This window comes from Microcebus murinus, chromosome 5 (genome assembly GCF_040939455.1).
Source record: "Microcebus murinus isolate Inina chromosome 5, M.murinus_Inina_mat1.0, whole genome shotgun sequence".
NCBI classification, from domain to species: domain Eukaryota; kingdom Metazoa; phylum Chordata; class Mammalia; order Primates; family Cheirogaleidae; genus Microcebus; species Microcebus murinus.
The window spans coordinates 97,114,012-97,132,414 of record NC_134108.1 but is presented as its reverse complement, the minus strand read 5'-3'; the positions used below and the strand labels follow the sequence as shown (position 1 = coordinate 97,132,414).

At 35.6% G+C, this 18,403-nt stretch overlaps 1 long non-coding RNA gene across 1 annotated transcript in view; it reads left to right on the top strand.

Annotated features, from left to right (window-relative positions):
• The first annotated feature begins 947 nt into the window (after nucleotides 1–947).
• LOC142870898 (uncharacterized) overlaps nucleotides 948–18,403 on the top strand; it is a 30,621-nt gene continuing 13,165 nt past the window's right edge. The window contains exon 1 of the long non-coding RNA XR_012919220.1: nucleotides 948–1,204. This is a non-coding gene — a long non-coding RNA (uncharacterized LOC142870898). The remainder of the gene's footprint in view (nucleotides 1,205–18,403) is intronic.

Sequence of the window (18,403 nt, the reverse complement as noted above, 5' to 3'; positions counted from 1 at the left end):
AATGCATCACTGTGTATGTGTGTGTGTGTGTGTGTGTGTGTGTGTGAGAGAGAGAGAGAGAGAGAGAGAGAGAGAGAGAGAGAGAGAGAGAGAGAGAGAGAGAGAGAGAGAGAGACTGTGTGTAGGAGAGGGGTGAATTAGGATATATTAAGAGAGAAAAGCCCAAAGCAGTAGGATCTGAGGAATGGAGTTTTTCCAATATTTTTATTATCATTTTAAGTCTATCCACGTGGGGGATGAGTCCATGATTCTCAACCTTATTGGTATAACTTACTTCTTTGAGAATCTTATATATAAACAATGGACAGAAAGAAAATCTTCAGCATTTTGAAGGGAAAGGGCATGCTATCTTTGAAATTAGGATGGGTCAATAACTTCAAATAATGAATTTTAGTAAAAATTAAATAGAGAAAGGCCCTAGAGAAGAGGATGCTATAAAAATAGGATCTTCCTTCGGTTAGAATTGCTTCCAACATCAAGTTAAGCTACATAAAACAAAAGCTTGTCACTCACAGAACGGATAAGGCAAGCATTCTCTATACAAAGTACAGTTGATGAAGAAATGACAATGGTCCTATGAGAATTGACTTATCCTAATTGAATATGATCTGTAAAAATTGCTTCTATTTAATGTAAATGATGTTTGTATATATATCAATAAGTTTATAGGGGTAAGAAAGACAATGTATAGATGTTGACTTTAAATTCATGTACTTTCTTTAAAAAATATAAACAATATGCAGACTTACTTGAGGGGTTGTTTGTATAATGACAAACCAAAACAAAAACTTTGTATTCTACCTTGTGAACATTAGTAACACAAATAGAATTCTGGGAATAAGAACAATGTTCATTTTGCAAGTTGCAGATTATGATGCTTAGAATAAAGAATGAGGTGATGTGTGAGTCTTTATGTCCTTACTTTACCCTCTGACTGCCATGCAGAATTCACTGTGCAAGTGCTCATGTCAGCTCAAAGATCAGTAAAGTCGCCATGACCCATTTTATTCTGTGCTGTGTCCAGATGGAGTGTTCTCTAATAGTTGGTCTCTGGATTATGCTATTTCTAAGAGTCCAGGAACAATCTTACATTGAAACAATTCTGTAACAACTACTGGAAACTTAACTCCTACCTAAGTATTTGCCTATGCACTTTCAGATTTGAGCAACAAAACTTAGATTTCCTTAACACCAATCCATAAAGGTAAGTCTTTATTAAAACTGACTATAAGCTTCAAAAAAGGTTCTAATTTCTGGGTTCAAATAATCAGCTATGGTCATAAGAGCTGGACATAAGAGCTCAAGTCAAAGGCAGTGCATGGAGTGTTGCCAAACTGGAGTGAAGTATCCTGTTCCATACTTAATTCGACTGGAAATTCTATACTCCTTTTTTCCCAGTACATATCAGATTTGGCTCTTGACCCAATCATTATAAGGTCTAAGCTGGCAAAATATCCATCCAGAAGTTTAACAGTTATGAGCAAGACAACTCTATGGAAGACCAAATGCATTCTTTACAGTTACTCCACCCAAGCAGGGATGATGAGAAATCAGGTTAATTAAGTAATTCATAGAGTACACACAGGTGGCTAGAATGTGTTAACTGGAAGCCAACCATTAATGATTATAAAAATTGAAGAACTAGTCATAGTAAAACCTATTTTTATTTAATTAGGCTTTCTTATTTTAGAATGCTAAAGGCATATCTCTGCCTCCTAATTTGAAATAAATAGTAGTTAGCACCATTTAAGGTACTTACAGAAGAATATTTATTAAAAGAAAAGATGTTTGTTACAGAATAAGTGACCCAACAGAACGTTATATAGGGTTGTATTAGTTTTCTCAGGTTGCCATGACAGAATACCACAGACCAGGTAGCTTAAACAACAGAAATTCATTTTCCCACAATTCTAGGAATTCCAGGAGGATGGAATTCCAAGATCAAGATGCCAGCATGGTTGGTTTCTGGTGCAGCTTTTCTTCTTGGCTTACAGAAGGTCACTTTCTCACTATGTCTTCACATGGCCTTTCTTCTGCAAGTGCATGCTCCTCTTCCTTTTCTTATAGGGACACCAGTCCTTTTTTTTTTTTTTTTCATTTCAGCATATTATGGGGTTACAAATGTTACAGTTACATATATTGCTCATGGCGCCCCCCTCAAGTCAGAGCTTCAAGCGTGTCCATCCCCGAAATTTTGCACATCTCACTCATTATGTTTGTATATACTCATCCCCTCCTCCCCGCTCCTACCTGCTCAACAGCTGATGAATGTTATTCCTAATGTCCACTTAGAAGTTGATCTGCTAATACCAATTTGCTGGTGAGTACATGTGGTGCTTGTTTGTCCATTCTTGAGATACTTCACTTAGTAGAATGGGTTCCAGCTCTATCCAGGAAAATACAAGAGGTGCTATATCACCGTTGTTTCTTAGAGCTGAATAGTACTCCATGGTATACATATACCACATTTTATTAAGCCACATGCAGAAGACTGAAACAAGACCCATACCTTTCACCTCTCACAAAAATCAACTCACGCTGGGTAACAGACTTGAACCTTAGGTGTGAAACTATTAGAATTCTAGAGGAAAATGTTGGGACACCAGTCCTGATGTGCCTGGGTCCCACCCTTATGACCTCATTTAACCTTAATTACCTCCATAAAGACTCTGTCTCTAAATACAGTTGCATTAGAGATCAGGGCTTCAACATGTAAATTTTAGAGGAACAAATTTGGTCCATAACAAAGGGATACAAAGTATGATGTAATTAATGTAAAAATTTAAAAACAAAAAATTAAAAATATCTGAAAGGATATTATCAACCTGGAAGGATGCTACTCATATCAGTTAGCTCTAGGTGGGTAGGAAAAATAATTATGTAATTTTTATAATATTGTTATTATTCCTCTGTCTCTTTCCCCAAATTTCTCTTAAGTAAACATATATTAGTGATGTGATTTTAAAATACAGTCCATTTTTTGTCTAGATCAATGTCTAGAGGAGTTTTTCCTACTTTTCATCTAGAACTTTTATGGTTTCATGCCTTACATTTAAGTCTTTTATCCATCTTGAATTAATTTTTGTGAGTGGTGACAGATAGTGTCCTGTTTCATTCTTCTGCATGTGTCTATCCAATTTTCCCAGCACCATTTATTGAATGGGCCTTCCTTTCCCCAGTGCATACTTTGTCTGCTTTATCAAAGATCAGTTGGTTATAGGTAGATGGTTTTATATCTGGGTTCTCTGTTTTTTTATTTTTTGTTGTTGTTGCCCAGGCTAGAGTGAGTGCCGTGGTGTCAGCCTAGCTCACAGCAACCTCAAACTCCTGGGCTCAAGCAATCCTGCTGCCTCAGCCTCCCAAGTAGCTGGGACTACAGGCATGCACCACCATGCTCGGCTAATTTTTTCTATATATATTAGTTGGCAAATTAATTTCTTTCTATTTATAGTAGAGACGGGGTCTTGCTCTTGCTCAGGCTGGTTTCGAACTCCTGATCTCCAGCAATCCACCCGCCTCGGCCTCCCAGAGTGCTAGGATTACAGGTGTGAGCCACCGCGCCCAGCCCTCTGTTTAATACTATTTTATTTTAATACCTTTTTAATACTGTTGCTGAACCGGAATATCAGTGATAGGATATGTCACAACACAACAGGTACAGAAAACCACAGGATATATCCAGCACATTCTCAAAGTGGGTCTTCTTTAGTAAAAAGTTTGGGGAAAATGTACTATAACCCAAAGAAAATATGGGTTTAACCTGAATTAGAATGGAAACTGCTTAAGAAATTTTAAACAAAACCTCAAAGAAATTTTGCTTTTCAGGTAAACATTTTGGCTTACACGATCAGATGCCTAATAAATTGTCAGGTTTCTTCTTGTACAATTTGTGGTGGAAATATTTGAGAAGAACTTTTTCTATCTATTTCATGCATTCAGTGGACCCCTATACTCCCCCAGGGGACAAAACTTGGTTCTTGAGAAGCAGAAAAATCTTAGCCATTAAGGTGGATTGTGGCCTTCCAAAAGGGTCAAAATACATAAACAGATACATAGTGTGTCTGTGTTATAAAATTCACTGGGTGGAAATGAGAAAAAATTATATAAAAATTCTCCTTGGCAGGCACAATAATGAAAAAAAGGTTGAGAAACACTATTCAGATCAGTCACTTGTCTTTACTTTCTAATTGATTTTAAACTTGTTCTTCCATGATAATAAGTAGATTTTGTCCACTACCAATCCCAACCATATTTGAAGCTATTATAGACAGGTCAGTAAGGAAGAATAAAGAAGAAAATAGTTGATATTGATAATATCATTTGTTATTAAGGGAAAGGTGGTCACCAAATGAGGATTGAACTAATAATAAAACTAAGACCATGCAGTTTTATTTTCATTGACCATGAAGTGTTTTATTATGATGATTTCTTTATTTATTAAGTGTCTTCAATGATTAGAAGTTTGAGAAGAAAAAAAATCTTTATGGTAAAATATTTTGTTATAATAAACACAATAAAGTTAATACAAATGCAGAGAAATGTATAATCATTGCCCATTGTACAAAGGCATCAATATTTAATGTCCAGAGAAATGAAAATGGCTCCATGTTGATGAATATGCTTAATTGGGATGCAATAGCCAAGCCATGGAATTGCTAAACTATTAAATGAAAATAAGCCAGAAGGATGCCAGTCTTGGTTCTCAAATCATTTCACCCCTTAATCTACTCCAGCTATTTAGCATAAATGTAGACAATGATGTGACTTCTTTCCTTGCAGAAAAAAATGATGCCATTTGAAGGACTCTAGGATTAATTGCTTAATTCTACTGGTTTAACATACACTACTCGGGTGTCAGGGCCGTTTTGCACTTTGCAACCTGATGAAACAAACTGTTTTGACAACCCTTTACAACCTGAGCCGCAAGGGGTTTAGAAATAGGCTGTTTTCCAAATCTTACCTTGAGAAATGATTTCTCTTCTGGAGACATGATTAATAAGCTTGAAGTCTCTTTCTTTTATTTAATGACCTCGGTGGTTTATTTGCACCCCTTAATTTAATAGCAGTTAATGTATGAGAAGACAATGCCCTTTATTTGATCTTTGCCCCCAGGCTGACTCCTACCTTTAGCAGTGAATTTTTATGCAACGTACTATAAAAAGGCTGAAGTCCTACAGTCTTAGTTATGCTCTCAGGCTGTTGCTTTGCAGAAACAGTTGGCTTCTATTGCCTGTGAGGCCCCAAATTAATGGAGGCTCAGTCAATTCAGATTACAGGTTTCAGGCAGAGAATGCCTCCCTTACTAAAATTTTATTCTCTCTGTCTTCTATGATAGACTGGCCAGCTCTATTCAGAGTTTAGCTTTCTTGTGTGGAATACTGTTGATAATGGTTGTAAGCAACTACTACTACTTCTTCCAGCAAGTCTGGGTGACAGGTGTCTGCCACTACAATCATAGTGGGCAATTATTTAACCAAATATTTTATCCTGGAATAATAAGGATCACCAGCTTTCTAGACTACATTATGTGTGTTCTTTCTGTCCATTGCCTAATAAAGTGACATACAGGTTTTGTATTTTAAATCATGCCAAATATATGTGGTTGATTGGGAAATTATAAAATTTCTGTTCCAAAACACAAACAAATTTGAACTTAGTACCACAGTGCAAGTTAAAGAAATCTTGAACTGACACTTAAACTTAGAAAAATGCTGATGCTTCTAAGTTATTCAAGAGATGAGACAATCACTGTCTGCTTTTTGCTGTATAATAAACCTGACATTTGAGCATTGGCAGGATGAAGTTTTGCTACTAAACTGTAAACTCCACGAAGAGGATTGTGTCAGCCTTGTCCAATGGTAGAATTTCTGCATCTAATACAATGTCATTCAACAAATATTTGTTCAATTAAATTCAATGGAGTGTTGCCTTGGTTCCAAATATTTTGAGAAAGATTACCAGAACTAATTGTTTTAGTCAAATCAGCTCTACCAATTCAAAACTAATACCCTTTCTACTTTATAGCATTGAATGAGTTTTTATGCTTTGTGATTTTTTTCTCTATTAAATTGACAAATTTTAAGGGTCATGTTTTTAACTCCTCCTTCATTCTGTTTCTCCTTATCCCTACTGTCATTCTAAGGATATAAGTATACCCCATGCTCTTTTTCAAGGAGTCAGTTCCTTAGTTTTAACTTTTTATGTAAATGATACATAAATATGGTAAAAAATAAAATGATGCAGTAGAGCTTATGATGAAAAGCAACTGTCCTTTGCCTCATCCCTCCTGTCTTCATCTTTAGTCCTTAGCAATAACCTCTTTTAACTATTTATATTTTAATTCCTCTAACAGTTATCTAGTTGTTGTCTCCAATACTATCTTTCAAAGTAGATTCCAAATTTCATCCAGGATAATTAAATAAAGAACCATCTTTTTGTGAAATATTCTTATTTTCCTTTTTTCTACTTGGTACTAGGAAGGTACCTGGCACTTAGCTGGCTTTTAGTCAATATTTAATATATTAAAAAATTATAAGAAAGATTAGCAAAAAAAGGTGATATTTCTCCTTAAGGCAGTACCAATTCCCTTAAGATAGAGAAGGAAAATTAAAGCAAAAACAGGCCGGGAGCAGTAGCTCTCGCCAGTAATCCTAGCATTCTAGGAAGCTGAGTCAGCAAAATCACTTGAGGTCAAGAAGTTGGAGACCAGCCTGAGCAAGAGTGAGGCCCCATCTCTACTAAAAATAGAAAAAAATAATTAGCCAGGCCATTAAAAATAGACAAAAATTAGCCGGGATTGGTGGTGCATGCCTGTAGTCCCAGCTACTCTGGAGGCAGAGGCAGGAGGATCGCTTGAGCCCAGGAGTTTGAGGTTGCTGTGAGCTAGGCTGAGATCACAGCATTCTACCCCAGGTCTCAAAAAAGAAAAAGAAAAAAAAAAAAAGATGCGAAAACAAAAACATCAAATGAGATTATTTCTCCACTACTATCAATTTCAGCACAATTTAATGGAATGTAATCTTTTCCCCTCCAAGGTTACAATTATGTAACAGCTGACAAGGGCTCCCCATATTATATTTTATGCAATGCAGCTAACCTCAGAGATAGTAGCAGCAAGTTCTTTTAACTTCCAAATGTGCCATCCCCCAGATTGTTTCATTTGTATCTGCATACCCCCAAAATCTTGTCCTTAATTCTATTTTAAAAAAATTTAGTAGCAAAACTATGTCCAAACACATATTTTTGAATAGACTTGAAATAGATAAAATGACATTTTTATTGTTCTGTTTTCATTGAATTTGAAATTTGCTAATTTGTAAATATCACTTCCTATGTGAAATGATTTCTCCAAAAAGAGCTAGTCAATTTTTCCTCTTGCTCCCATAGTGATGGCTATACTCCTCTAACATTGCTGGTTTTACCTTATTGTGTAATTATTTTCCCTTTTGCTCCCACCCCATGGACTTTTCATTAAAAGGTAGAATTTACTGAGGCTGTATCTATTCTGAATGTGCTAGATGCTCTATAAGCAGATGTATTCAGAGTACAAAGGAGCTGGGTCAATCCATTAACAGAAGAATGGAAGTGACATGTGAGAATACCTGTCAATGTTTAAGCAGAGAGTGCTGAGGACAGGGTGAAGTTCCAGGCAGGGACATTGCAGAAGTGTCTCAGAAGATGAGACCAATATCCTTTACATCGTTGGTTTGCAGATAATATATTGTTATTCCTATCCTATCTTTTGTAATATATTTGTGGCCTATGCTTGAAAACCCACTATCCCACCATCACATATTGGTTCCTTCAGAGTGCAGACACGACTGACATCCAAAGTTTGGGGGAAGGTCTCTGTCCTGGCCATGTGTATCATAGGAGACATCAGTTTCTGCTCTATCAGTCCCCATATTTGGAAGGATTCCTACCAATGGCTCATGCTGATGACAGCACAGCAGTTAAAATATGTTTGGCTACTGTAGCAGGTAATTCTAGTGCTTTAACTCTAAATGTCATAGTTTTTTTTTTCTATTTTGCAGAATTTGGTGTCCACACTTAACTGTGTAGATCTCAGTATATAGACTATTGCACAGAGAATGTAAGATAGCTCAAAAAGAAGCAATGTAGAGTATAATGTATATATTCAATATTATAAACCACAGGAAAATTGAGAGAAATGTTAAGACTATGTGCATTGTAGCCCTCTTTTCTTACCAACCGAATGGATGACTTTGAGAAATTCACATAGCTAGCTGGGCTCACAGAATTTTCACATGTAAAACGAGCATGGAAAAAAAGGGTATTCACTAATATTCTTATAGCTCTAAGAAGCCATGGTTTTATAAAGGCTAAGTTTATATAATTCTTTTACAGTGGAAACCAGCAATTCTAATATTTCTTTTAATGGAGTATCTAGGAGATGATTGGAGCCAGCTAGAATTAGTATTGAAACAACCAATAATAAGTTGATTGAAAAGTATATTGCCTTAATTATGGAGACAGAAGGGCTCTAGTTTACTGAAGTAAATTTGGAGAGATAGAAAATTAATCTTGATTAATTGGGGCTCTCAGTTGCCTATTGCCTTTTTGAACTTATACATTCTGGGTAGGTTGAGGCCTTGTCCCTCCACACTGTTGAAAGCTGTGAGGGAAACCATGGCTGCAGCTGGTCAGGGCTGTTAGTCCCCAAATCATCATTTCCTGCCACTGAGAAACATGGAGAAGCTACAGAAATGATCTTTCACTCCAACCTCCCTATATGGGCTACAAACTTATGTTCTCTCTCCTAATTTATCCACAAATGAGGTTTGCTTGGAATGGCTCAGTTTAAATTTGTTTAATTTGAATCCAGGCAGGCAGGGCATAAATTGTGCAGGTCACAATAACGCCTTTCACTGGGGCCTGTTTCCCTCATTTATATTTCTCTCTAGAACATCATGGTGTTTGAAGGTTAGGGGTCAAGAAAGCCGTAAAAGCTTGTTGTTAAAGGGTTTTCAAGTGTATTTTTGCTCGGCAGCAATTACTCCTCTGTGAAGGTAACAAATTCTCTGGAATGAAACTATAGTAATTTAACCGATGGCCACTCAAACATTGTATAATCACAGTGGCTTAAAATGTACAGTTATGGAAGTAGACAAAACTAGAATGTACAATGGAATGTACAAGGGAAATTGAATCAATGACCAACAATAATATCCTTCCTGGACAATCAAATAAGGTAATCAAGTAACCCTGATACCTTAATAGATTCTGGCAAAAAGGTCTTACTAAAATTCTCAGTGACTAAATGTCACCTTGTATCATTACAAAGGGAAAGCAGGTAGTGAAAGTGGAGGATTCTACTCTAAGAGGTGAATCTGCCAGTGCACAGAAGCTGTGTAACCCCTCTCTGGCTTCCAAATATCATTTGGAGGTTGTTTCAAATCCTAAAATCTAAAGCCATTTAACTTCAACACAGCTGGGCTAGGGTTCCCAGTGCATGCCTAGCAATTAACACATGAACTTTCTATTTAGTACAGAAAAAAAAAAAAAAATCTCCCTGATTTGGTTGAATCTCAACTGTTAACAGTTTTATTTTTCAATTCATTTATTTTCAACTTTCATATCACATCCCAACATGTAAAGACTCAGGCTGTGAAAAAGCAGAAAACTTTATAGAAAAAAAAAAGGTATTTTAATAAACAGCTTAATCCTCTCTAGCTGTACTTCCTAAAATGAATTTTTAAGTGACCATGTAATTATAAGTGGAGTTCAAGTCAGAGCAGGAATGGAAATGACTGCAAGGAATTCTTTCACGTGGGAATATTCTCCAGTGGAAATCCCAAAGAAGCACAGCTTCAACTTTTGGAGCACTTTGAAAAGCACTGTTACGGTCAATTTTTCTGTGGGTTACTATGGTCTTTCAACTCACGCCCTCCACGCTGTCAAAGAAAAAAGGATCCAGCCCAGACTGATAAATCACGAGCTAGAAAAGCTATCAGAAACCAAAAAGCAGCTCAAAGTGTCAGAGAAAATGACAACTCAAGCCACTTGCTACTTGTAGAATATCTACAACAAAGAAAATATGTTTGTGGCATATCATAAAAACACTAGCTAATTTAATATTCCTGGCAAGCCTAAAAATATAGCTGAGGATGTGATAATATAAACTAAAAACAAAAACAACAACGAGATACAGGAAGATGCTTTTATATATATTGGCATGATTTTCCTCTTTTTAGCTTTTAAGGGCATTATTGGAAGCTCATATTAGTAAGAAATGAATTATTGGTCTTGTTTGGATTCCAAAGTTTTGTTTGAAAAATGGATTTCCTCTTAACATTGTAGAAAAAAATTCTCTGTGGCTACCATTGTGTGAACAGGTAGGTATAAAAACAGAAATGAGATGTCTACACCACAATGAATGTTAAAAGGATTGCTCAGTGACTAAGTGATGAGTTAAACATAGAATTGCATCTATAAGATGCCTTATCGGAGAAGGTTATCCTTTACACTTGCTTCCAAATCTGCACTTTGACTCCAATCATTGAATCGCCATTTTACAGTTGAGGAAACAGAGCACCAAATCAGGCAGAAGGGAAGTTATTTACTCTGGAAGACTTTATAGCTAACCAGTGATTAGAACCCACAATTCTCCATTCCTAGTCCATCACTGGTTAGCTATAAAGTCTTCCTCAGTAAACTGAGTTTTCTCCCTTATATTAATATTATTTCATATTTCATGAGTTACGTGTAACGCACTCTCAATCTTATTATGTTATTTCTTTAAGCTCTATAAAAACTGTCTTAGTAGCATTATAAGAATTTATTGGATTGTATAAGAAGAACACTAATAATATCATTTGATAGCATCCTCTTTTCATTCTTCTATACACAAACCTGTCTTTTTCAATTATTAAAAATGTAATTGCTACTACTAGATTGTGAAGAAGTATCTGTGGCATTAATATGTTCCCTGAATATTAGTTTCTTTCCAAGAGCAAGTAAAATGTGTAGGAATAAATTACTCTAATGCTTGTATGGCTATTTATTTTGTTACAGCAGTTATTGATGACTCTTGAAAGATTTAAACGATGCACTTACTTTTTTAGTGCATTTCTCCACTTACAATGTTTTTTCTTTCTTCAGTGCTCTTTACTAATAATATTTATACAAATAAAAAAATTTTGAATCATTTTTAGCTTTCACTTTTCTCTAAATCTCTAGGGTTTATTATTTTATTTCTTCAACTTGCTCTGGGTTTAGTTTGCTCCTCTTTTTTGCAGTGTCATAGGATGAAAAGTTTTTTGATTGATTAGATATCATTCTTCTTTTTTATTATGGAAATTTCACAGCAATACATTTCCTGCCAAGTACCACTTTAGCCTCATCCCATATATTTTGGTATATTGTTTATTTTTTGTTAATTTCAAGGTATTTTCTAATTTTCGTTTTAATTTTTGTGATCCATTTAGTTTTTTAGAAGCATGTTGTTCAGTTTCCACATATTTGTGAATTTCCCAAATGTATTTCTGGTACTGATTTCTAATTTCAGTCCATTGTGATTAGAGACCATAGCGTATATAATTTAAATCCTTTAAATTTATTAAATATTGTTTTATGTCTTAGCATATAGAGCATCTTGAATGTACATTTGAGAAGAATGTGTATTGAGCTACTATTTCTTTTGAGTTATTTTCTTTGTTGTTATTCTAGGGTGATTATATACAGCTTAATTTAACAGAATATATTTCACATGTACACTGATTTTATTCCAGTGACACATAGAAATCTTATTCCTACATAGCTCTTTTCTCTGTTTCCTGCCTTATTGTTATAGACTTTATGTCTATGTATGCTATAATTCCAGAAATATATTATTACAATGATGAATAAAAAGCAGAGAGAAGAACAATTATGGAGTTTGTTATTCAGCCTTGTTCCTACTCAGGTCCTTTGTCTTTTGTAGTCAAATATATTACATTTCCATATATTGTAGGCCCCCAAGTACTATTCTGTACACATTGTTTTATACAATTCCTTTTTAAATAAGTTGAGAGAGGAAGTAGATAAATATGCATTTGTGCATTTTCAACACTTTGAATATGTTATTTCACTGCCTTCTGGCCTCCATTGTTGCTGATAGAAGTCAGTTGTTAATTGTTTTTTGTTTCTTTGTATGTGATGAATTATTTCTCTTGCTGGTTTCAGGATTTTGTCTTTGTCATAGTCTTTCAGCATGTTTATGATTATGTATCTGGATATATATCTCTTTGTGTTTATCCTACTTGAAGTTTGTTAAGCATTATGGATGTATAGATTGATGTTTTAAATCAATTTTCAACTATCAGTTTCATATATATATATATATATATATATATATATATATATATTTCACTCCTTTCCTTTTCCTCCTCTTATTCTGGTATTCCCATTATGTCTATGCTGTTACTTTACTGGTTCTCACACATCTCTAGAATATATTAATTCTTCTTCTTTTTTTAACTGTTCTTTAGATTTCCACATGTCTATTGATCGATATTCAAGTTTTTCATACTTTTTTGCCAGTTCAAAACTAAAGTTGAGCACCTATAGTGAATTTTCCATTTCAAGATTATTGTACTTTTCAATTCTAAAATTTAGGGTTCTTTTTTTATAACAAGTATCTGTTTGCTGATATCCTCTGTTAATGAGGCATGGACATTATGTCTCCCTTTATTTCTTTATACATTGTTGCCTTTGGTCATTTGAACATATTTATAATGACTTCTTTGATGTCTTTGTGTGTTAAATGCAATACTTGGCACTCATATAGCAAGTTTCTTTTGTTTTCCCCTTTTCCTGTGTATGGGTCACACTTTTCTGTTCCTGATGTCTCTCCTTAGAGGAAGGGACCAACCATCCTTAGACATACAATATGTATAGACATGCTAGGATCACAGTGATTGCTAGTGTTCTCTTTGTCTCTTTCCTAAACTCTCTGCTAAGTTGTCTGCCTCTGTTTGTATCGTGCACTGGTAGTAGGATCTAGCAATTTTTCTGCTAAATCCCAGGGGCATAAATTGGTCCATAGTCCAGTTTAAACTTAGGCCCTTTTGCAGAGGTAATTTTGGGGGCTATTTTTTACTCTGACCTTGGGAGTGCCCTTCTTAGCTGTTACTTGTCTTGTTCTCTCTGGTCACATAGAAGCTCTGTGGTTTAGCTTATTGGTCTCATGGTGCTTCCATGGTAATCTTAATTGTTTACCACCAAAATATTCATTGCCTTCAAGAGAGCTCTTAGATTTGTGCTTATTCACATTGTGTTTCAAACCAAATCATCTCCTTTGAGGAGAACTTCATATCTCTCTGTTCTTATGGATTACATTTCCCACCAGGCAAAACGTCTGAGCCACTTCTTCATAGCTAGAGCCAAGAGTGTCACCACTTCTTATGAGCAGAGCATTGGGTGGTGGCAGTAGCCTCAGGTCTCCTTGGCTTGTTTCCTCTGGCATAAAACGTGTTCTCTATGAGTTATCTGAGGTTATGACCATTGGAGTCCCAGCATTCTTGCCCTGCTGTGCCTAGGGAAGAGTCCCATCCCATAAATGGAGTTGGGTGGAGGAAGTGATTGCTTAATCTCTTGGGGTCACCAGGAATTTAGCCTCTCCAAGGAATCTTGAAACTGGAAAGGATGAGAAATACTGGTGGTCTGTCCCTAACAGTGAGATACCGTACTCTTGACTGTGATCTGAGGGGAGAGAAAGCCACACCCAACAGGACTAGAGTTTCCATCCTGCTAAGGTGAGGAGGGTGAGAGGGAGAGTGTTTTTTTCTCTCTGATCAACTATGAGAAATTTATCCACAGAATCAATACTATTTTGGATAAATTAGATGCTTTTCTACCTAGACCTATCCAGTAATTCAAAAGAAAAAAAATACTTTTGTTCTGCTATGCCTTTTACAAATATATCCTTTAGTATGTTTTTTCCTCAGATACTAAAAGACGAACAGCCATGCTAAATATTACTCTTTATCAGTTAGTCTTTGTAAAAGCAGCACAGATATGAATGGATTCATTCTTAAGGACAACAGTAATAACAAAAATGAGTTCCTTGACAAACAATGATATGACAGAAGGAAGAGTTCATGGATCCAGAGAGAATAACAACAGGGGTCTAGAAATAGTAACTATTATCATTCTTGTTTAAATAAACCACAGTAGCAAATAAAAGAGCTTCTGCAGTGGCTAAAAGTGCATTTTTCAATGATAACATCAAAGCTTGGAGACATGAATGCTAAAATTTGAAGGCTAGAAAAAGATATCAGTGGCCAGGATAAACTGCCACTATATATAGCAATAATGCTAAAAGAATTACTAGATATATTAGAAAATCAGTTAGAAAATATGTAAAGGAAATTAAATGGAAACTTCTCAGAGCGACTTAAAATTTTTCCTGTATGATTTTCCTTTACACTTGCTTTCAAAAATTTATTTTTATTTCTTCCTTTTGGGGACCAAAACATTCAGTGACACAGATGCTCACAATTTTAAGATAAGAAAACTTGAAGATAGATTAATTTCTCTCTCAAATTACAATCAAAGCTAACTTAGCTTTCCAGGTGTTTGCTTATGGACTACATATATAAATCACTATAAATCAGGGTAGTAGTTTTCCCACCATCATAAATGTAGCTTCAGGACAATTTTTGAAATGAATTTACATAGAAGAGATTTAAAAAAAAAACCCTCAGGATTGCTTGATGAAATATATTTCCATTTTTGGCTTTTTAAATTTCACCTGAAAGTTTTGTTGATATACATGACACCTTATCAAAAGTGATGGCATCCTTTTCAGTTTCCAGTGTGTTGGGCTTCAGTAAGTGCATCAAATGAGAAATCAGTAGTTTTATAATGGTCAGTAATATTTGTATTTACTTGGCCTTTTTTAAAATATCAAATTGACACTTTCCAAATAACTTTCAATTAGAATCTCATGACCATGCTTGCAAAATTCAAGAACCTTTCGAAAGACAGCTTGGTTCCCAAGGCAACAATATGCAGCACGGTTGTTTTTAAATTGCCCAATAACCTTGCGCTCCCAGCCTATTCAAAGTGGAGAAGCCTGGGAAATGCCAGGCAGCAGGTGGTGATTCTTAAAGTTGTTTCAAAATGTGATATATTTTTAAAGTTACTGTGTTTCCCCAAAAATAAGAGAGGGTCTTATATTTATTTTTCCTCAAGAAGACACCCTAGGACTTATTTTCAGGGCATGTGTTATTTTCCCCTCAATGCCTCAGCTTGCAGCACGTACAGAATGACCGGGACCTGACAAGGGGAGCCAACCTTGTTGGTGGGGCTGTCCGCACCTTTCTGGTCACTTCTGGGAGAGTAGCTGTCACAATGGGGCAGATGAGAAGGGCTGCTCATCTTCTTTACTGCTCCGCGACGAAATGCATGGGTTGTGCAGATATGCTGTGTAGCCACGCCCATCACTAAATCTTATTTTTGGGGTAGGGTTTATATTGTGCATATGCTTAGAAATCCTGCTAGGGCTTATTTTATGGGTAGGTCTTATTTTCAGGGAAACATGGTATTTATTGCAATGACTGTTCCTGCCTTTTACATTGATAAGCATTGGAGTATGTTCTAAACAATACATGAGCCCAGTAGAGGACCAATGAGAACTGATTTGAGATCTTCTGTAATGTGTCACATAATATATATATATATATATATATATATATATATATAAATTTACTTTCATAACCATGATGCCAGGTAAATTTAATTATTCCCAATTTAACAGATGAGGAAACGGATTTACAGAACTTTAATCTAATCTGCATGGGCAATGCCCATTCACTTTCTACTATATGCCGGTGATAGTTTAGTGCTAATCAAAAGTTCTGTTAAACACTTTGGGCAAATACACAGAAAACATTTTCCTAGTTGCCCATTAATTGGTATGATCTTACTTTTTGCTAGACTTTTAGAGTGATTGCCTATCTTTCCTGGCTATTAACAAAATAATCATATATATGAAAATTGGAAGAGTTAAAGATTATTACATTAATAATGCAAAGAGAGCAATGTTTCCAAAATACCCCATTTAAATCCTTGTGTATTTTGTATTAGAAACATATTTTAGGAGTTATGAATTCAAACTTCATTAGGGAAGTATCATGATACTGGTAAGTTAGTTTGTTTTAACAAAAGCAAAAAAAAAAGAAATCTAGCCAATTTAAAAATAAAAAAAATTGATTCTCTTGTAAATGCTTTGTTTACTTTTTGCTTTTATTTATTGTCTTTATTTTGTTTAAAGCCATTACAAATTTCTATTAGCATAAGAGTCCATTTAGGAACCAGAATAGTTTACATTTGGGTAACTTATAGGCTTATTGATTAAAAAAATAGTCTACTATGAAGAGAAAGATTTTCTCTATATTTGGAATGAAATGGTATACCTGTTACTTAATAAATGAATCCATCTTAATAAGAATACCACCAAGAATAACTCCATGCTGTATAGCATCATACTTGTGGGGGCTCAATATTCCTGCCCAGAAAAATTACAGCAAAGCTGAATGAAATTATAGAGAACAGGAGTGAAGAGAGGTTTATTAGGGTGACTTATGTCAGTCTGTCAGAGCAGAGTGAATCATAGTTTGATATCTGACTATGGAACAATGGAGAGAAGGGGACCAGGTACTGAGGAAGAGGGTGGAGGGAAAGTGTTCCCAGGAATCCAATAGAGCAGAATATTTAGTATAATAAAAGATTCCTAAGATTTGTTTGTTTTATTTTACTTTATTTTTTATTTAAAAATGTTAATTAAGGGGGTACAAGTGCTTTCATTACATGGATATCTTGTATAATGCTTAAGCCAGAGCTTTTGGTGTGCCCATTGCCAGAATGGTGTTTATTTTATCCAATAGGTAAGTTTTCATACAATACCCACCCTCTTATCCTCCTTTTTGGTTTCTCATGGCCTTTATCTCTCTTTGTGTCCAAGTGTAGCCATCTATTAGCTCACACTTATTAGTGAGAACATGTGGTGTTTGTTTTTCCATTCCTGAGATACTTCACTTAGGATAATGGTCTCCAGTTTCAATCCACATTGCTGCAAATTACATTATTTCATTTCTTTTTATGGATGAGTAGCACTTCATGGTACGTATATACCATATTTTCTGTCTCCCTTTCCTAATCATTAAGTGGTATAATTAAAATTCTTACTTCATAAATTATTGGAAGATATACAAGAAATTCATGTATAATTCTTGGTACAGCACTTGACATATAATTAACATTTGCTTTATGTAAAGTGCAGTTGTTGCTGTTATCATACCTTCCAATCTGTTTCCAAAGGAAGCATTAAATGCAGAGGATAATGTCTAAGGCTTTAGAGTCTTAAGATCTGTATTCAAATTATGGCTCAAATTGTGCTATGGTTTGAATGTTTGCGTGCTCCCCAAATTCATATGTTGGAATTTTAACTTCCAAGATAATGGTGATGGTATTAAGAGGTGGAGTCTTTGGGAAGTGATTAGGTCACGTGGGAAGAGCCCTCAAGACTATTTGTGCCCTTACTAAAGAGGAGCAAGAGAGACCACTTTCCTTTTCTTCCATGTGAGGTTCTAGTGAAAAGACTGTTGCCCTCTAGGCACCAGGATTGGGCCCCCACCAGACACTAAATCTGCTGGTTCCTTGATCTTAGACTTCCCAGCTACTAGAACTATGATAAATAAATTATAGTTGCTTATAAGCCACCCAGTTTATGGTATTTTGCAATAACAACCTGCATAGACTAAGACAATCACTTAATAATTTAACGATCATGGCAAGAATTTCACCACTTTAGTTAAACTTTCTTCATGTATAAAATGGTGATTGTGAATATCCTATTTCGCATGTTGTTGCAATGATTGCATAGGGTGAATTATTTAGGGAATTCAGTACTGAGTCTGTACTGAATTCAAGCTGGTAGCAATTACTGAGATCAATATCTGTTTCAGAGAGATAGAGGCATTTTTTTCCTACTTTTATTTATTTATTTATTTTTTTGAGACAGAGTCTTGCTTTGTTGCCCAGGCTAGAGTGAGTGCCATGGCGTCAGCCTAGCTCACAGCAACCTCAAACTCCTGGGCTCAAGCAATCCTCCTGCCTCAGCCTCCCGAGTAGCTGGGACTACAGGCATGCGCCACCATGCCCGGCTAATTTTTTCTATATATATTAGTTGGCCAATTAATTTCTTTCTGTTTATAGTAGAGACGGGGTCTCGCTCTTGCTCAGGGTGGTTTCGAACTCCTGACCTTGAGCAATCCGCCCGCCTCGGCCTCCCAGAGTGCTAGGATTACAGGCGTGAGCCACCGCCTCCGGCCCCTACTTTTAAAACTTGCACAAAAGTAGTAACACATGGAACAGAAAGTTACATGATCTCTTAGATACT